The sequence below is a fragment of the Scyliorhinus canicula genome, chromosome 14 (assembly GCF_902713615.1).
Source record: "Scyliorhinus canicula chromosome 14, sScyCan1.1, whole genome shotgun sequence".
Taxonomy (NCBI): Eukaryota; Metazoa; Chordata; class Chondrichthyes; order Carcharhiniformes; family Scyliorhinidae; genus Scyliorhinus; species Scyliorhinus canicula.
Genome location: NC_052159.1, coordinates 92,163,463 through 92,184,559, shown reverse-complemented (window position 1 = coordinate 92,184,559; position 21,097 = coordinate 92,163,463). Strand labels below are relative to the sequence as shown.

Below are 21,097 nucleotides of genomic sequence, written 5' to 3'. Positions count from 1 at the left end.
CCCTACATAAACTGAAATACCACACCTGAAAAGCAACCACAAACATGCTCACCCCTCACTGTCTTTAAGTTCGCTAAACCAATCCAATCATGAAATATTTTTATCCACCTCGAGCCCCCAATTTGTTATGGGACAGGGTTTAGAGAACCCCAAAGTGTAGCATGGAGTTCATCTGACCCACAAATTTTTTAGATTTTGGTTATGGGGAACACAAGGGCCTACTTTGCAGGTGTGATGCAACAGAGATCTAAAGTACTTTTAAACAAAACCATGTTTATTTATGAATCCAGTTAACACTTTATAAACCCACAGTAAACATCTTAACAACTATCAACACCAATAATCCCAACAGATACAATATTCTATAAGTAACCCTTCATAATTTTCCAAACAACATCCATAAGTTCTGAAGACCCTTTTTACAGAAAGACAGCAGATTTAAATTCTCTACAGAAACCGGTATTACTTTGAAATCCTCAAATGAGCTGAAGACAGTCTGTAGCTTGTAGAGAGAGATCATTATACAACTTCTTGCTTTGCCTGCAGCTATCCATCTCTCAAAACGAAACTAAAACATACTGTAGCTGCCTGCTCAAAACCAAAAGTAAAAGACAGCCAGCCCAGCTCCACCCACATTCTGACAGCACTGCAGCTATTTGATAAACACCCATTTCTTAAATGTTCTCTCACGTGGCACCAACAGGGACATTCATAAACAAATCTGATTCGAGATAGTGGATAACAATTGTTCTTCACTATTGGGTACTCAACCTTGTAAAGAATTGAAGCTCATTCAGAGAATTTTCCTCAATACATGTGGATCAGCTACAATTAAAGAGGACATCAGCAACTTTTACATGAATACCCTGATGTTTTTTCATGGTACAGGTACACTGCCATATCAGTACAAGATACTTCTCAAATATGATGCCAACCCATTGATACATCCACCAAGATGAGTACCAGCTCCTCTCCGAGAAAGATTGAAGGCTGAACTAACAAGATTGCAATCACAAGGAATCATATCAAAGGTAACACAACCGACTGATTGGGTCAGCTCATTAGTCTGTGTAAAAAAGGCAATGGGTGACATTAGAATCTGCATGGATCCTAAAGATCTCAATCGAAATATAAGGCGAGAGCACTACCCAATACCAAAGAGAGAAGAAATCACATCAGAAATGGCCAATGCCATAATTTTCACCAATTTAGATGCCTCAGAAGGTTTTTGGCAGGTGCAGCTTGATGACTCCAGCAAGCTTTCTTTACCTGCAACACACCTTTCAAGAGGTATTGTTTCAACAGAATGCCCTTCGGAATTATTTCTGCATCAGAAATATTTCATTGTATAACGGAACAAATGACAGAGAACATTGAAGGTTTTCGTCTTTATGTAGATGACATGAAATGAAATGAGAAAATGAAATGAAAAATGAACATAATCATCTGGTCTGTGACAGCAAAAGATTCGACTCAGAGAAGTGCTCAAGAGAATATACAAGAATGGATTAAAGCTGAACCAAGCTAAATGTATGTTTGCCACCTCTTTGAAATTTTTAGGTGACAACATTACAGCCAATTGTTATGGGCCAGAGTTTAGAGAACACCAAAGTATAACATGGAGTTCACCTGACTCACAACTTTTAATAGATTTTGGTTGTGAGGAGCACAAGGGCCCACTTTCCAGGTGTTATGCAACAGAGATCTTAAGTATTTTTAAACAAAACAATGTTTATTCTATGAATCCAGTTAACGTTTTATAAACACATAGTAAACATCTTATCACCTACCAACACAAATACCCCTCCAAAGATACAGTACTCTATAGGTAACCGTTAGTAACTTTCCTGACAACTTCCATAAGCCAAACACCCTTTTCTACCAAAACAGTAGGTTTGAATTCCTGACAGAAAACAGGTATTACTTTGAAGTTATCAAGTGGTCTAGAGGCATTCTTTAGCTTGCAGAGAGAGACCAAAAATACACCTTCTTTGTTTGAATGCAGCTCTCAACTGAAAACGAAACCAAAAAGACTCCGAGCCACAAAACAGCTTCCACCTCAAAACGAAAGTAAAAGACAGAATCACAGCCCAGATCCACCCACACAGCGACATCACTGAAGCCATTTGATAAAACACACTTTTTTTAAAGGGACCCTCACATGACACAATGATATCAAGCCGGACGAAGACTAAATACAAGCCATCAAGTCAACGCAGAAACCGCAAGACAAAAAAGCACTCTTATGCTTTCTAGGATTTGCCTACTTTCTCGGAAAATTCATCTTGAATCTTTCCCGCAGAACAACTGCATTATGTCAGCTAATCAGAAAGAATACCGATTTCAACTGGACTCGGAGTCACACTGAAGAATGGAATAATCTGAAACAACATTTGATCCAGGCTCCAAGCTTGACATTCTTTGACCCGACCAAGCCCACTAACATTTCGACTGATGCCAGTCAGAATGGCATAGGTGCAGTTCTATTACAACAAGACCATTTCAATAATTGTGTTCCCATCGTTGACCCATCCAGATCTATGACTTCAACTGAGTGTCGGTACGCCCAGATTGAACAGGAATGTCTTGGACTTGTGACTGGAATTAGCAAGTTCCACAATTATGTATATGGTTTACCAAGATTTACTGTAGGAACAGACCATCATCCACTTGTCAACATTATCAACAAGAATCTTAACGATATTACACCAAGACTACACCGACTTATGACGAAATTGCACAGATATGATTTTACTCTTATCTTTACTCCAGGTAAAGATTTAGTCACATCTGACACTCTGTCCAAATCCATCCACACTGATATCGTTCAAGAAGAATCAATCAATGACATTGATTCTCATCTACAACTTTTCAGAGCGTTACTTCCTGCCTCTGATCACAAGCTTCAACAGATACATGAAGAGACACAGAAAGATGCTGCTTTGACCAGCGTAATTTGTAACATGGATGGCCGAAAGGTCACTGTCCACAATCTGAACCGACTATCTTGGATGGTATTTTGCTGAGTCAGGATCAAATCGTCATTCCAGTCAGGATGAAGTCAGAAATGCTGACTAGACTTCATGAAGGTCATCTAGGCATACAGAAATGTAACCGCCAAGCCAGGCAATCAATATATTGGGCAGGTATGACTTCTTGTGGCGGCCATGGAGGAGGAGGTCACGTATTTGGTAGCTCCCACTCGTGACGGACCATTTGGACCTTTCCTCCCGGCCTTTTTCGGAATTTTATTAGAAATGTCGGTGGCCAGTGAGACAGTGAGGAGGAATCCCCCACCAGTATATGGAGATGTGGACCAGAAGTGGTCTTATAAGAAGAAATAGCTGAGCAAAGAAGGCACGTGCAGAGCTTACAGCACAGGAAAACATGGCGGAGATGCAGGATCCTGGCTTGGTGGCCTAGTGGTCAATGGCGCAGTTGGTGAAATTCATTCAGGAGAGTTTTGTCAAGCAAAAGAAGGAAGGTTTAGAACACATCAAGGCATCGATTGATCGGGTGGAACAGAGTCTAGAACCTCACGGACTGGTGACTCAGAACGTGGAGGAGAAGGTGGCTGAGCACGAGGACCAGCTAACTGCGCTGGAGGCAGCGATGGGGCTGATGAGGGACCACCAGAAAAGGCTGCAGGAGAAAGTGGAGGACCTGGAGAATAGGTCCTGTAGACAGAACTTGTGGATTGTCGGCCTCCCTAAGGGCAGCGAGGGATCAGACGCAAGGACATATGTGGCGAGTATGCTTGAAAAGTTAATGGGTGACGGGGCGTTTGCTCGACCGTTGGAAGTGGACAGAGCGCATAGAGCACTTGCGAGGAAGCCACGTGTGAATGAGCCGCCGAGGGTGATCGTGGTGCAAATGCACCAGTTCCTGGATAAGGAACAGATTTTGCAGTGGGCCAAGCAGACACGGAGCTGCAAGTGGGAAAACAGCGAGCTGTGCATCTACTAGGACCTGGGTGCGGAACTGGCTAAAAGAAGAGCGGGATTTAATAGAGTAAAATCAGCCCTCTTCAAGAAGGGGGTGAAGTTTGGAATGCTACATCCAGCTCGTTTGTGGGTCACCTATGATTGCCAGATGAGGCTATGGAATTTGTTAAAGATAAAAGGCTGGCAAGTGACTGCAGAATGGAACTCTGGGGGCGGATAATGTTGTATTGATTTGTAAAAGTTATTTTCGTTTTGAACTGTACATGGAGTGCTTTCTGTGACAATTTTTGGGCCGTTGCTCAGTTCTGTCAGTCAACTTTGTTCTTGTGGAGGGATGGTGGGTGGATTCTTTTTCTTCTGTGTGTTTGTTGGGGACTGTGCTGTTTTGAATATGTATGTTTGAGCTGGGGAGAGGGATAACAATAGTGGGTAGGATGCTTGGTCCATGGGCGGGGCTACCAGGCTAGCTGGGCGGGCTAGCTCAAGAAAGCGCAGTGGGGGGCGAGCAGGTGATAAGTTTCTTGAGGGTGGTTGGGATTGTTGTGCTGTTAATAGGGGGCAGGGGCTGGGCGAGGGGGGAATTGCTTTGCTGACAGTGGAGGGACTGTTGTTGGGAGACAAATGGGAGGTCGAGGATAGCGGGTGCCCGAGGGCGGGCCTGTGGAGGCTTGGGACATGAGCTGGAGGCTGGCCTAAGAAGGGTGTTGGCTGATCAGCAGGGAGGGGGCGGGGGAGGGGGGTGGCGGCGGGTGCAGGAAGCCTCCTGACTAGGCTGACCACATGGAACATTAGAGGGCTGAATGGGCCGGTTAAGAGGACTCGCGTGTCCGCGCATTTGAGGGGATTGAAAGCGGACGTGGTAATGCTACAAGAGACACACTTGAGGGTAATTGATCAGACCAGATTGAGGAAGGGGTGGATCGGGCAAGTATTTCACTCGGGGTTGGATTGTAAGACTAGGGGGGTCGCGATCCTGATCAATAAGCGGGTGTCATTTGAGACAGGGAATATAGTTGCGGATGAGGGGGGGTAGGTATATCATGGTGAGCAAGAAGCTGGAGGGAATGCCGGTGGTATTCGTGAATATTTACGCACCAAACTGGGACGACACAGAGTTCATGAGACGGGTGTTAGGGATGATCCCGGACCTTAACTCGCACAAGCTGATCATGGCGGGGGGGCTTTAATACGGTCATTGATCGAGGGTTGGACCGGTTGAGGTCAAAGACAGGGAGGGTGCCAGCCGTGGTGAAGGAACTAAAGGGGTTCATGGAGCAGATGGGGGGTAGACCCATGGAAGTTCGGACGGCCGAGAGCAAAAGAGTTCTTTCTTTTCCCATGTCCACAAAGTATACCCCCGGATCGATTTAAAAAAATCTTGAACGGGGCTTTACTGGCGGGGATGGGTGATACCAAGTATTCGGCGATTGCTGTGTCGGACCATGCCCCATATTGGGTGGATCTGCGGGTGAGCAAGGAGGATGGTCAGCACCTGCAATGGAGATTGGATGTAGGACTGTTAGCGGACGAGGGGGTGTGCCGGCGTGTGAGGGAGTCCATTCAGAACTATCTGGAAATAAATGACAGGGTGGAAGTTTCAGCAGCAACGGTTTGGGAAGCGCTGAAGGCACTGGTTCGAGGGAAGCCAATATCGATACGGGCCCATAGGGAGAAGGTGGAGCAAGCAGAGATAGATAGGTTGATTGGGGAACTACTCCAGGTAGATAGGAGATATTCGGAGGCCCCGGAGGCAGGGTTATTGAAGGAGCAGAAGCTACAGATAGAGTTTGGTCTGTTGTCTACAGGGAAGGCAGTGGAGCAGTTGGGGAAGGCCAGGGGGGCGATATGAGTATGGTGAGAAGGCCAGTAGGATGCTTGCACACCAGCTAAGGAAAAGGGAAGTGGCCAGGAAGATAGGAAGAATGAAGGACAGAGGAGGAACATGGTCTTGGACCCAGCAGGGTTGAACGGGATGTTTAAGGACTTTTACAATCGGCTGTATGAGTCGGAACCCCCAGCTGGGGTGGAGGGGATGAGGCAGTTTTTGGGAGAATTAAAGTTTCCGAATGTGGAGGAAGGGTTTGTGGAGGGGTTGGGAGCCCTGATCGGGACTGAAGAAATAGCAGAGGGGCTGGAGGCCATGCAGCTGGGTAAGGCCCCGCGACCAGACGGCTACCCAGTGAAATTTTACAAAACGTTCTCTGAGCTGCTGGACCCGCTCAGCAGGGCATTTAATGAGGCAAGGGAGCGGGGTGTTCTTCTCCCAACAATGCCACAGGCCTCGATCTCACTGATCCTGAAGCAGGAGAAGGACTCCAAGCTAAGCGGGCCATACAGGCCAATCTCCCTATTGAATGTCGATGCCAAACTGCTGGCTAAAATCTTGGCATCAAGGATAGAAAATTGCGTCCCAGAGGTGCTAGGGGAAGATCAGATAGGGTTTGTTCAGGGCAGGCAGCTAACAGCAAACGTTCAAAAGCTCTTAAATATGATCATGATGCCCTCAGAGGGAAGGGAGGTGGAGGTAGTAGTCGCGACGGACGGAGAAAAGGCCTTCAACCGGGTGGAGTGGAACTATTTGTGGGAGGTGTTAGGGCCCAAAAATCAAAGCTGACCCACCAGTGCAGTACTGAGGCAGTGTTGCACTGCCAGGGGTGCCGTTATTTGCTTGGCAGACACTAAACTGAGTTAAATTCCATTAGCCCTCTCACATAGATCTGGAAGAATGATATCATTTTGCAATTGGGCGGTACGGTAACACAGTGGGTAGCACTGTTGCTTCACAGCTCCAGGGTCACAGGTTCGATTCCCGGCTCGGGTCACTGTCTATGTGGAGTCTGCACGTTCTCCTTGTGTCTGCGATTCGGGTTTGGGTGTGGCTTAATTGATTAGGTTTGGATGTTGTACCAGACACCAGTGGCGAGCGTATGAACAAATCGGCTGACGTCGGGCTATTTTAAACTGCACTGAGGGACAAGGGTGCTCCGGTTTCCTACTTGTAAGCAATTATTATTATTATTACAAGTCCCGAAAGACGTGCTGGTCAGTGAATTGGACATTCTGAATTCTCCCTCTGTGTACCCGAACAGGCGCCGGAATGTGGCGACTAGGGCCCTTTCACAGTAACTTCATTGCAGTGTTAATGTATGCCTACTTGTGACAATAAAGATTATTATTAAAGTGGGTGTTCTCTCCGACAGTGCAGGAGACCATTCAGCCCATCAAATCTGCACTGACCCTCCAAAAGAGCACCCTATCTAGGTCCACTCCCATCACCCGATCCCTGGAGACTAAGGGGAAATTTAGCATAGCCAACCCAATTAATCTGCACATCTTTGGACTGTTCATAAAACATCAAGGTGAAGGTGGCGACGGCGGGAGAGCCATTTGCGCTGTGAATCGATCAGTAAATTCTGGAGGTTCTCAACTCGACATATCTCTCAATTCCCTGAATAATTCTGGCTCATTTGCACGTTGATGATCTGCTTGAAAACGCTTTCAGTAAAATGCAACACTAATTTGTCACCAAATAAGAACCACAACTCAATAAGTAAATTCCGAATGGCAGGATATGGTTGGTCTGTAAATGTAAGAAACACTATTGCTGATGGAGCTCTGTTCTCATCAGACCAACTCCATTTGCTTCATGCCAATGAGATGAATGTTAATTGTGCACCTTAACTCCGAATTACAACTTTCGCTACAAGAGCTTCTTTTAGCTTGATTGTTTTCTGAACTCTTCGTGAATATTACACTTACCTTCAGATTATCTTTCTGGTCCGAGAGTAACTTCCTTCTCATTTACAAAGGGATGAAAGGTGCAGCGTTTAAAATATAAATAAAATGTTATTTTCTTCTTTTTCATTCACAAGTTTTTGTTCATGCTTCGAATGTCAGACGGTTGAGCTGTCGTGGATGCTGTCAGCTGCAGGTGACGTTTGCTGCCGCGGTTGCGATCGCATTTGGCGCTGCTTCCGCTGGTTGGCGCTTCACTTGTGAGGCGGGATCGACTCCCTGCCCCGCCTTCTCAACCAAAGTGGCTTCAAAATAAATCCCAAGATGTGGAGTCAGTTTCAGTTTTACGCGCACAGATATTACCGAAATATCAAAGCTCTTATTCGACATTTCTCACCACCTTACGTAATACTCTAAAATGGTTGAAGTAAATTATCCAGCACAAAAGTACAGAGTTACATAAAATACTAGTTACATGTGTGGTACTGTGTTCCAATATATTAAAACAGTCATTTTCCAGAATGTTTACGAATCGTGTAAAAGAACAATGAAAAGTTAAATGACTTCACCTCGTATGTAAAACACACAAAGATGCTACCAGACAATTTTTTTCCGAGTTCACGCCTGTGGCCAGCATGTGTCAGAAAATCGTGGGTGCGCTCCCGACAATTTTCCAACAGGCATATTTGCAGGAGTGAGGCCAAAGTAAAATCAACTGGATGTCTCACCATGGCAGGCGAAGCAGGCCTGTAATTAAAGTCATACAATCATTTTTATATATTTGCATTCTAAATGCCTTAAGTCTACATTTATAATGGAAACTGCCAATATGATATACCCTGCTGCACTTCACCTGGCAAACAGCGGTTGTACTTCATGGAGCTGAAATGAAAAGGACGCCACAAAGTCAAAACAAGGCAAAAAAAATTACGGAATTATGGTTTTGCACAGATCTCAGCTGAAGGAAGAAAGTTGGTTAGAAATGGTTTTCTCGTTGATTGTTTCCTGAAAGAAATAAAGAAAATAGAAAAATACAATTTATGTCATTCCTTTCAGAGCCTGAAGATGCCCCAAAACAATTTCTAGGGTCGGAAATCCGGCAGTTAATTTCCCATAAACTGTAATGAGATGATCATCAAATAATCTATTTTAACGTTGTTGGTTGAAAAATAAATACCCACTAGGTATTCTGAGGGAATTCACCTATTCGTCCTCAAAATAAAGTTATGGGTCATTTTTAAAATTAATTTACAGGATGTGGGCTTTGCTGGTTAGGCCAGCATTTATTGCCCATTCCCAGTTGCCCTTAAGATGGTGGTGAGCTACATTCTTGAACCGCTGCAGTCCCTGAGGTGTAGGTGCACCCATTGTGTTTTAGGGAGGGAATTCCAGGATTTTGACCAATGACAGTGAAGGAATGGCGATATATTTCCAAGTCAGGGTGGTGAGTGACATGGAGGGGCACCTGCAGGTGGTGGTGTTCCAAGGTATCTGCTGCTCTTGTCCTTGGGTTTGGAAGGTGCTGCATAAGGAAATTTGGTGAGTTCCTGCAGTGCATCTTGTAGGATGTACATACTGCTGCCACTGTTCGTCAGTGGTGGAGGGTTTGAATGTTTGTGGAAGGGGGAGCAATCAAGGAGGTTGCTTTGTCCTGATAGTGTCAAGCTTCTTTAGTGTTGTTGGAGCTGTACTCATCCAGGCCAGTGGAGAGTATTCCATTGCATTCCTGACTCGTGCCTTGTAGATGGTGGACAGGATTAGGGAAGTCAGAAGGTGAGATACTCACCACAGGATTCCTATCCTTTGACCTGCCCTGGTAGCCACAGTATTAATATGGCTAGTAAGGTTCAGATTCTGATCAATGGTAACCCACAGGATGTTGATAGTGGGGAATTCAACGATGGTTACTGCCATTGAATGTCAAGGTGTGATGGTGAGAACCTCTCTTGTTGGAGATGGGCATTTCTTGGCACTTGTGTGGCACAAATGTAACTTGCTACTTGTCAGCCCAAACCTGGATATTGTCTAGGTCTTGCTGTATTTGGACCTGGACTGCTTCAGTATCTGTAAAGTTGCCAATGGCGCTGAACTTTCTGCAGTCATTAGTGAACGTTCCCGCTTCTGATCTTATGATGGCAGGAAGGAAGCAGTTGAAGATGGTTGGGCTGAGGAGACTACCCTGATGAACTCCTGCAGTGATGTCCCCAGGTGACTGTCTGTGTGGAGTTTGCACTTTCTCCCCATGTCGTATGGGTTTGCTCCGGGTGCTCCGGTTTCCTCCCACAGTCCAAAGATGTACAGGTTAGGTGGATTGCCCCTTAGTGTCCAAAAAGGTTAGGTTGCGTTACTGGGTTATGGGGATAAAGGTAGCCTGGGCTTAATTTGGGTGCTCATTCCAAGGGCCGGTGCAGAATCAATGGGCTGATTGGCCTCCTTCTGCATTCTAAATTTTGTAACCCCAAAGATAGGTGGGTTGGCCACACTAGAATTGTCCCTTAATTGGAAAAAAAATAATTGGGTACTCTAAATTTAAAAAAAATCCAATCCAGTGCTATTATGCCAAGAGTTTCAGGGTTGTGCACCACCAACAGCAAAGGAATAATTATGTAAAGTGAAGCGGGTGGGGGAAATGTAACGTGGTAAGTATGGAGAATTAGTGTGGTCATGGACAGGATGGGGGGAATCTTGGATGGGCCTGGTTGGGCGAGGCAGAGCCGAAGGGGGAGTGATGGCGGAAAATGGAATGAGGGTGGAGACATCAGCCTCCAGTAAGAATTGTGACATGGAATGTCCGCGGGTTAAACGGAACGGTCAAGAGGTCCCGGGTATTTGCATAGCTGAAGAGTTTGAGAGCGGAGGTAATTTTCTTGCAGGAGACTTATCTCTGGGTGAAGGATCAGATTAGGCTGAGGAAGGGATGTGTGGGACAGTTGCAGGAGCTGTTTGATCGGTTGGGGACGGGCAATGTGGTGGCACAGCAGCAGAGGGCAAGGGGGTGAAGCATGAGTATGGGGAGAAGGCGAGGGCCATTGAGCCTAAAGGAGGTGATGGATTATATCAGTAGGATACAGTTGGGGAAGGCCCCAGGCCGGTCAGCTTTCCAGCGGAGTTTTATAAACAGTTTGCAACAATGTTGGCCCCCCACTTGTTGAGGATGTTCAGTGAGGTGGTGGAGACAGATGAGTTGCCAGCAATGTTACCACAGGCATCGATCTTGTTGATCCCGGAAAAGGGGAAGCATCCACTGGAGCGTCGGTCCTACAGGCCCATTTCTTTGATGAACAGGGACTGGCGAAGGTGTTGGTATGTCGGTTGGAGAGGTGTGTGCCAGAGGTGGTCTCTGATGATCAAACGGGCTTTGTAAACGGGAGGCAGCTCTCCAAAACATTAGGAAGTTTCTGGGGTGGGGGTGGTGGGGAGGCACCTGGGGGTTATTGTATCCTGTGGTAGTCAGCACTGTTATATTATATGTATGGGTATTAAGGTAAGGCCCCTGTACTACAGGTATGGGCGTAGATCCCTGCCTGTTGGCTCCGCCTAGTAGGTGGAGTATAAATGTGTGTGCTCTCCAAACAGCAGCCATTTTGTCAGCTGCTATAGGAGGCCACACATCTCTGTGTAATAAAGCCTTGATTACATTCTACTCTTGTCTCGTCGTAAGTGATAGTGCATCATATCCTTGAATGCGGGGGGCACCTGAGGTTATTGTATCCTTGAACATGGAGAAGACTTTTGATCGACTAGAGTGAAAATGTCTGTTTGAAATTCTGGGTTGGTTTGGGTTTGGCCAGGGCAGCACGGTGGTGCACCAGCTTAGCACTGCAGCCTCACAGCGCCGAGGTCCCAGGTTCGCCCCCGGCTCTGGGTCACTGTCTTGTGGAGTTTGCACATTCTCCCCGTGGTTGCATGGGTTTTGCCCCAACCACCCAAAAATGTGCAAGCTAGGTGGATTGGTAACGCTAAATTGCCCCATAATTGTAAAAAAATGAATTGGGTACTCTAATTTTTTTTTTTAAGGTTGTGGTTTGGCCTGAAGGTTGTGGTGTGGATTCAACTTTTGTATGCATCCCTTGTGGTTAGTGTGCATACAAATGAGACAAGTTCAGGATATTTTGGGTTACATAGGGGGATGAGGTAGTGTCCGCTGTCACCGTTGTTATTTGCATTGGCGATTGAGCCCTAGGTGAAGGCTCTTTGGGCGTCGGTTGAGTGGCGAGGGATCGTGTGGGGGCATAGGTAGCACCGGGTATCACTGTATGCAGATTACCTGTTGCTGTTTTGTGTCGTACCCGCTGGTAAATTTGGGCAGTATTATGGGCCTACTGGAACGATTTGGGGCCTTCTCCAGTTATAAGTTGAACGTACAGAAGAGTGAGGTGTTTCTGGTGAATGCGGAGGGGGGAGAGGGCCAATTTGGGGGTGTCACCATTTAAGGTGACAAGAGTGATTCAGGTATTTTGGAATTCAGGTAACGCATGAGTGGACCACAATGCATAGGTGGAACTTGACAGGGTTAGTGGTAGAGGTTAAGAGGGATTTCAAGAGGTAGGATTCTTTGCACTTCACGTTGGCAGGGACGGTGCAGGTGGTGAAGATGAATGTGTTGGCAAGGTTCCTGTTTGTCTTTCGGACCCTCTTGTTCTTTCTCCCTACGGACTTTGTCCCGAGGGTGGAGGCACTGATTTTGGAGTTCATATAGGTGGGGAGGGTACTGAGGGTAAAGAATGGTCTGCACAAAGGCAGAGGCAGAAAGGGGGGTTGGCATTCTATAATTTAATGTGTAATTACTGGACTGTGAGTGTGGCGAAGGTGTTGGTGGGGGGGGAGGGAGCAGAGTGGATTAGGTTGGAGGAGGAGTCCTGCAGGGGTTCTAGTTTGAGGGGCCTGGTGACGGCCCCGTTGCTGGCAGTCCCGGGAAAGTATACGGGGAGTCCGGTGGTGGAGTCAGCTATTAAGATATGGAGCCAGTTGAGGAGGCATTTTAAGTTGGATAAAATGTCAGTGTTGACGCCACTGTGGGAACCATAGGGCTCTCCAGCCAGAGAAAGTCATACAAGTCCCGCAGCTAAGCTGTGTGGGAAGTCAGTGTGGGTGGGAGAATGGATGGGATATATGGAAAATGGAGGGAAGAGGGGCTGAAGCAAGTTAAGGATATGCTCTTAAAGGGGAAGTTTGCTGGACTGGATAAGCTCAAAATGAAAAAAAAAGTTGTTCCAGTGCAAAGCAACAAAAGACACAAGGTTATCTCAACAAAAACAAAGGAAAAGGAACTAGCAGATAAAATATTAAGTGTAAATTTTCAATCTAGTCACAAAACATAATAGATTAAATTATTTCCAGAAGGGGGGGCACGGTAGCACTGTGGGTAGCACGGTTGCTTCACAGCGCCAGGAACCCCGGTTCCATTCCCGGCTTGGGTCACTGTCTGTGTGGAGTCTGCACGTTCTCCCTGTGTCTGCGTGGATTACTCCGGGTGATCCAGTTTCCTCCCATAAGTCCCAAAAGACGTGCTGGGTGAATTGGGCATTCTAAATTCTCCCACAGTGTACCAAACAGGCACCGAGTGTGGCAACTAATGGGGATTTTCACAGTAACATCATTGCAGTGTTAATGTAAGCCTAGTTGTGACAACAATAAAGATTATTATTATTTTAAAAAAGCTATTTCCTACTACCCTCCCCAACTGCTCTTCCCCAAACCTGCCCCCCCCAAGTCAACTCCCATATTCAATATTCTGACCAATAAAACCTAGCATGCTGAATGCCTTCTTCACCACCCTGTTCACCCGTAACTCCACCTTTAAAGAGCTCTGAACCTGTACTCCTAGATCTCTTTGTTCTGTAACTCTCCCCAACTCGCTACCATTAACTGAGTAGGTCCTGCCCTGATTTGCTGGTCACAGGCCTCTAGTTTGAAAAACACCCCTCCACAACCACCCTCTGGCTTCAGTCGCCAAGCCAATTTTCTACCAATTGGCTACCTCGTCCTGGATTCTGTGATTTAACCTTTTGCAACAACCTACCATGCGGTACCTTGGCAAATGCCTTGCTAAAGTTCATGTAGACAACATCGACTGTGCTGCTCTCATCTACCTTCTTGGCTACCCCTTCAAAAAACTCAATCGAATTCATGAGACATGACTTTCCCCTTACAAAGCCATGCTGACTTTCCTGTCAAAATGCCAGTAGATCCTGTCCCTCAGAATATCTTCTAATAACTTACCCACTACAGAAATAAGACTTGTTGCCACTATATTACCAAATCACAAGCAGTGAGTACGTTTCTTGTATTGACCAAATGACCACACAACCAGTATGTTAGTTCAAAAGACAGTTTATTATTAAACACAAGACTTATCTCTCTGTGCAATGATACATGTGGCTACGTATTAAACTACACCTATCAACTAAGATGACCTTTACTTAACTTCTGGATGACCGCCACTGTGCGGGTAGATAAGGCCTTTATCTGAGTCCCCATGTGTGTCGGCTGGAAATCGTCAGGTCCGTCTAGGCTGTGACTCGTGTCTCTCAGGTAGCGATCATGGGCTTGAACTTGGCTGGTCGTTATGCTGCAATTGGAGTGGGCACAGGCCGGTCCCAAAAGATGCCAATCCCTAGTGCGCGGGGCTTATCGTTCTTCTTTTTGCGCCCTTTTGGGCGAGGTTAACTCAAGATACAATGGATCAATAGAGTCTCAATTACTCTGATCGATACCAGCCAATTAGGGGAGGGTACCTTGATGGCTGGGTGTGTCCTAGTCGTTATTGTTCCAAGTACATAGGCTTTTCCAAAAAAGGGGAGGTGGCGTCAGGGAGTCTGCTACTGTTGCTGTTTCTTAATTTGAGTCTATTATCCTGGGGAAATCGGTGATTGACCTTTAACAGGTGCAAGTTTCAATTCGGTCTGGTTTTCCTTTGCACAATACACAGGGGCTTCGCGCTGTCTGTGTCCTGGCTTGAGCACAATTCCCTTTATCCTTTGCGGGCGACCATTTTAGGCGGCCACAGACTCACCGGTCGGTTGTTCCCGGGCTTATCCCCACAACCCTTCTTAAACAAGGGCACAACATTTGCTACCTCCCAATCTTCAGGCACCTCTCCTGTGGCTGTCGATGATTCAAATATCTCAGCTAGCGGGCTGGCAATTTCCTCCCTAGCCTCCCACAACATCCTGGGATACATTGCATCAGGTCTCGGGGATTTGCCTATCTTGATGCGCTTTAATATCTCCAGCATCTCCGTCTCTGTAATATGTACACTCTTCAGGACATCACTTTTTATTTCCCCAATTTCCCTAACATTCGTGCCTTTCTCAACAGTAAATACTGACAAGAAATCTTCATTTAGGACCTCTCCCATCCCTTGTGGATCTGGACATAGATGGCCCTGTTTATCCTTCAGGGGCCCTACCCACTCCCTAGTCACTCTTTTGCCCTTTATGTATCTGTAAAAGCTCTTTGGTTTTCCTTTGCCTTATCTGCCAAGACAATCAAATGTCCCCTTTTTGCCCTCCTGATTTCTTTCTTAACTCTACTCCGACAAGCCCTATACTCTTCAATGGATCCCAGCCTATGCATGTCATATGCCTCCTTCCTTTTGACCATGGCCTCAATATCCCGGGTCATTCGGGGTTCCCTACCTCTACCAGCCTTACCCTTCACTCTAAGAGGAATGTGCTCACCCTAAACCCTAGTCAACACACTTTTGAAAGACTCCCACTTATCAGCTGTCCCCTTGCCTGTATACAGGCTCCCCCAATCAACCTTTGAAAGTTACCGCCTAATACCATCGAAATTGGCCTTGCCCCAATTTAGAATTTTAACTTTTGGGCCAGGAAGATTATTCTCCATAGATATCTTAAAACTAATGGAATCATGGTCACTGGTCCCAAAGTGATCCCTCACTAACACTTCCGTCACTTGCTCTTCCTAATTCCTCAAGAGGAGGTCAAGTTTTGCTCCCTCTCTAGTTGGGCCATCCACATAAGTCTTCCTGAATACACGCAACAAATTTCTCTCCATCCAAACACCACTCTTTTTCCTGCCCCCCTGTACAGCAGAGCCAGCCATGGTGCCATGAACCTGGCTCCTGCTACCTTCCCCTGGTGAGCCATCTCCACCAACAGTATCCAAAACGGTATACCTGTTTTGGAGGGAGATGATCGCAGGGGACTCCTGGACTGCCTTCCTATTCTTCCTCTGCCTGTTGGTCACCCATTTCCAATCTCCCTCAGTAGTCTTTATCTGTGGTGTGACCAACTCGCTAAACATGTTATCCACGACTTCCTCAGCAATGCAGATGCACCAAAGTAAGTCCATCCGCAGCTCCAGAGCTGTCAAGCAATTAGGAGCTGCAGCTGGACACACTTCTTGCACGTGAAGGAGCCAGGGACAGTGGATGTGTCCCTGAACTCCCACATCGCACAAGAGGAACATGACACGTGTCTGGGATCTCCTGCCATGTCTTAACCCTTAGGTTAACTTGTACAACTACAATGCCAATGTTTTAAACCTTTCAACATCTGCATTTAAAAAAAATCATATTGACCACCCTTCAAGCACAATTTGCAGATCGATTGCTCATTTTAACAATCTGCTGTTTTCTGTTATTCCTTCGCGGACTTCCTTTAACAAGTGGAGATGCATGGCATCTGATCAGGGTGATTTATCTTGATCAGTCTTTCAGAAATTATTTCTTTATAGTTAATTGTAACAATTATTCCACATTCTCCTCATAACATTTACTGGTGGCATGGTAGCACAGTGGTTAGCACGGTTCATTCACAGCTCCAGGGTTCCAGGTTCAATTCCCGGCTTGGGTCACTGTCTATGCGGAGTCTGCATGTTCTCTCCATGTCTGCATGGGTTTCCTCCGGGTGTTCCTGTTTCATCCCACAAGTCCCGAAAGACGTGCTTGTTAGGTGAATTGGATATTCTGAATTCTCTCTCTGTGTACCGAACAGACACTAGAGTGTGGTGACGAGGGAATTTTCATAGTAACATCATGGCAGTGTAAGCCTACTTGTGACAGTAATAAAGATTATATTATATTTCTCATTAACCACTTTTACTGAACATCAGAGGGTGTAAATCTTTTAAATTGTTACCCCAGAGGACGATAAATTGCAAAATGAGACTTATTTGGTCATTCAGCATTCAAAAGAGCAACATTTGATAGGTTCACAGCAATATGTGTACTGGGGTGGCACGGTAGCACAGTGGTTAGTACCATTGATTCACAGCGCCAGGGACCTGGGACCGCACTGTCTGTTTGGAGTCTGCACATTCTCCCCGTGTCTGTATGGGTTTCCTCCGGGTGCTCTGGTTTCCTCCCACAGTCCAAAGACGTGCAGGTTAGGTGGATTTCGCTATGATAAATTGCCCTGAGTGACCAAAAAGGTTAGGAGGGGTTATTGGGTTACGGAGATAGGGTGGAAGTGGGTTGGTGCAGGCTCAATGAGCTGAATGGCCTCCTTCTGCACTGTATGTTCTATGTATGTACTTGTTCGGTGAATTGGATATTCTGAATTCTCCCTCCGTGTACCCGAACAGGTGCTGGAATGTGGCGACTAGGGGATTTTCACAGTAACTCCACTGCAGTGTTAATGTAAGCCTACTTGTGACACTAATAAAGATTATTATTAACATATCTGAACGAACTAGAAAGCAGCTTTCTCAGTTGGCATTGCTGCAATGTACATTTTTGGAAATATTTGCATACCATTGCAAACCAAAGGCAACAAACGGCAACCCCACCCAACGAGCCGAAACCCCGTCCCCTTCAGTCGAGTCGCAGCCCCGCCCCGTTCAGTCGAGTCGAAGCCCCGCCCCGCCTAACGACTCGAAGCCCCGCCCCGCCTAACGAGCCGAAGCCCCGTTCCGTACAGTCGCGTCGAAGCCCCGCCCCGCCAAATGAGCCGAAACTCATTCCGTTCAGTCGAGTTGAAGCCCCGCCCCGCCTAACGAGCCGGAGCCCCGTTCCGTACAGTCGAGTCGTAGCCCCGCCCCGAGTCGAAACCCCGCCCCACCCAACGAGCCGAAACCCCACCCAACGAGCCGAAACTCCGCCCCGCCCAGCGAGCCGAAGCCCCGCCAAGCCTAACGAGCCGAAGCCCCGTTCCGTACAGTCGAGTTGAAGCCCCGTCCCGCCCAGAGTCGAAACCCCGCCCCACCCAACGAGCCGAAGCCCCGCCCCGCCCAACGAGCCGAAGCCCCGCCCCGCCCAACGAGCCGAAGCCCCGCCCCGTTCAGTCGGGTCGAAGCGCCGTCTCGTCTTGATGAAGGTGGGCCTGAACTCCTGAACTGCGGCATCTCCACATCACCCGACCCGACTTTAACGGTTTTTTTTGGTGCCCTTGGGATCGGCGGATTGAATGGCTGGGGCATTCCGGCCAAACTTTATTGGTATCCGATGTTGTACTTACCGATCCCCTTTCAAATCGTGGAACCGTTGGTGGAAAATAACCCCAAGAAAATTTACCTCAATGTTTCAGAAGTTGAGCGCTGAAACCTCCCCTTCCATTGCGGCGACGGTGCCTTGGCTCGCGAGTGGTGCTTTGTCAGCGCGCGCGGCGGGGCTGCAGCCGCCGCCTAAGCTGGAGCCAGGCGCGGTGCACAACAGCAGCCTGCAGCCGCCAGCACCGTTTCTGCAAGAGTGATGGCATGAAATAAACCATGCTCTATTCCTGCCACTGGGCCAGTATCCTGAAATTTCCTCGACTCCATCATTAAGGGAAAACCTATCCGAGCCTGAAAATGCCCAATCTCATCTGATGTGGAGATGCCGGCGTTGGAATGGGGTGGGCACAGTAAGAAATATTACAACACCAGGTTAAAGCCAAACAGGTTTGTTTCGAATGATTAGCTTTCGGAGCACTGCTGGTGCTGTAATACTTAACCTGGTGTTGTAATACTTCTTACTCATCTGGGGCGGAATTCTCCCCTACCTGGCGGGGCGGGGGTGCCCGGCGTAGCGGAGTGGCGCCAACCACTCCGGCGTTGGGCCTCCCCAAAGGTGCGGAATTCTCCACACCTTTAGGGGCTAGGCCCGTGCCGGAATGGCTCCTGCTCTGCCGACTGGTGCCAATGGCCTTTGGCGCCACGCCGCCCGGCGTCGGGGCAGGCCAAAAGGCCTCGGCGTGAGTCCGTGCATGCGCCGGACCGTCAGCGGCCGCTGATGTCACCACCGGCGCATGCGCGGTAGAGGGGGTCTCTTCTGCCTCCGCCATGGTGGAGGCCGTGGCGGCGGCGGAAGAAAAAGAGTGCCCCCCATGGCACAGGCCTGCCTGTCGATCGGTGGGCCCCGATCGCGGGCCAGGCCACCGCGGGGGCACCCCCCAGGGGTCCGATCGCCCCACGCCTCCCCCTGGGGCCCGCTCACGCCGCCGGCACAGAGGTGGTTTAAACCACGTCGGCGGGAGAGGCCGGACAGCGGTGGGACTTCGGCCCATCGCGGGCCGGAGAATTGCCATGGGGGGCCTGCCGACCGGCGGGGTGCAATTCCCGCTCCCGCCGATTCCCGGGTGGCGGAGATTTCCGGCCATGGCGGGGGTGGGATTTACGCCGACCCTGCAGGGGGTTGGAGAATTCCGTCCATGATGTGAGAAGCTAAGTAATCATTGCATTGGAGACTACCTGTACCAGCTACAGCGGGTGGATAATTATCTGAAAAGAAAAACTGCCCTCTCAGAGAGCTCACATGGTCAGAATGTATCAAATGACCTGCTGTACTATCCTGTGTTATGTATCAGAGTAACACCATTGTTTAGTGCTGTGTTGTTCAAACTTTTTTTCCGGGGACCCATTTTTACCAACCGACCAGCCTTTGTGACCCACGCCGGCCGACCTTCGCGACCCACGCCGGCCGACCTTCGCGGCCCACGCCGGCCGACCTTTGCGGCCCACGCCGGCCGACCTTCGCGACCCACACCGGCTGATCTTTGCGGCCCACACCGGCCGACCTTTGTGGCCCACGCTGGCCGATCTGCACGGCCCACCATTTTCTCTTACCTTGGTTGTTGACAAAACTGGAGAAAATAGTTTTCAGTCCCTTTGGCCCCAGTGTTTTGTGGAATTCACCATTGTACCCTGTTTGAGCCGCATCTTGTAGTAAACCCCTTGCACTATGTTAATACAAACTCTACGTGTGTCGCCTTTGATTCTCTTTGCGGCTACACAATAGAACATAATGATTCTAAAGCTGTCCACCGCATTCTCAGACAATTTATGGATAAGCAATACAAGCAGTCAAGGGGGTTTGTACCGCCTTCTAGATTATCTGTGCGGTCCCTGAAATGAGACAAGAATCTCCGTGAATAAAATTAAAAAATGCTGGGAGTATTCAGCAGGACTGGCAGCATCTAATGATAGAAGGGTGTTTGGCGTAGCAATGAGTAATGTGGAACTGTAGAACAGTACTGCCCACATTATGCCGTAATGAGTAACATGGTAATAGACTGGGTACAGCATTGTCTAGCAGAATCCAGCATGAGGACAGCACCTAGGCAGAGCTGTGCTTGGCGATACATAGTTAACGTGTTGCCAATAAACAGAATGTTCAACCACACAAGCCTCCGGACCTCTTAGACTCTGAACACACCGTTACAATAGAACATAGAACAGTACAGCACAGAACAGGCCCTTCGGCCCTCGATGTTGTGCCGAGCAATGATCACCCCTACTCAAACCCACGTATCCACCCTATACCCGTAACCCAACAACCCCCCCTTAACCTTACTTTTTTTTAGGACACTATGGGCAATTTAGCATGGCCAATCCACCTAACCCGCACATCTTTGGACTGTGGGAGGAAACCGGAGCACCCGGAGGAAACCCATGCACACACGGGGAGGATGTGCAGACTCCGCACAGACAGTAACCCAGCTGGGAATCGAACTTGGGACCCTGGAGCTGTGAAGCATTTATGCTAACCACCATGCTACCGTGCTGCCCAAAGGTTGCTCCCCGTGCTGCTCCACAATGTGGAGAAGGGTCCCAAAGAATAAAAAGTAAAGAAGCTGCAGCCTGACTGTGAAAACTGCCTTAACTGAAGATACACAACTGGAAATCACCGACAGAAAGTTCCATTGGCTGAGCCAAATTCAAAAAGGCTGCAGGGCAGAGGAAGAATTGGCTTTGAATAAACAGCTGCTGCACTGCCAACTTGAAGAAAAAAAATTAAAGCTTCACTTTCTTGAGTTAAACAGTCAAGGATAATAAATCAAAACTACCAGACCAATTTGAGCTCATGTAATAAGGCAAAATATAACAGCTATGTGACAAAGCTGGCGGATGAATGAAACCAGGTGACTAGAGACATTGAAAAAGGTGCCATATAACCTTTGCAGTCACATAAACCGTTAATCTGGAAGCTGTTTTATGGCATAATGGAACAAACGGATCCTGTTCAGTGGATCTGT

At 47.7% G+C, this 21,097-nt stretch overlaps 1 protein-coding gene across 6 annotated transcripts in view; it reads right to left on the bottom strand.

Annotated features, from left to right (window-relative positions):
• The window catches only part of LOC119977845 (centrosomal protein of 63 kDa-like), a 249,316-nt gene extending 231,097 nt beyond the window's left edge, over window positions 1-18,219 (bottom strand). For 3 of the 6 annotated variants that reach the window (XM_038819084.1, XM_038819088.1, XM_038819089.1), the window contains exons 1-3: window positions 18,160-18,212; window positions 8,249-8,426; window positions 7,704-7,984 (exon numbers count right to left, since the gene is read on the bottom strand). The gene's annotated coding sequence lies outside the window, so the exon portion shown is untranslated. Of the gene's footprint in view, window positions 1-7,703; window positions 7,985-8,248; window positions 8,427-17,400; window positions 17,474-18,159 lie in introns of those variants that run through there. The other 3 variants (XM_038819087.1, XM_038819085.1, XM_038819086.1) reach the window with 3 other exon arrangements.
• Window positions 18,220-21,097: the final 2,878 nt, after the last annotated feature.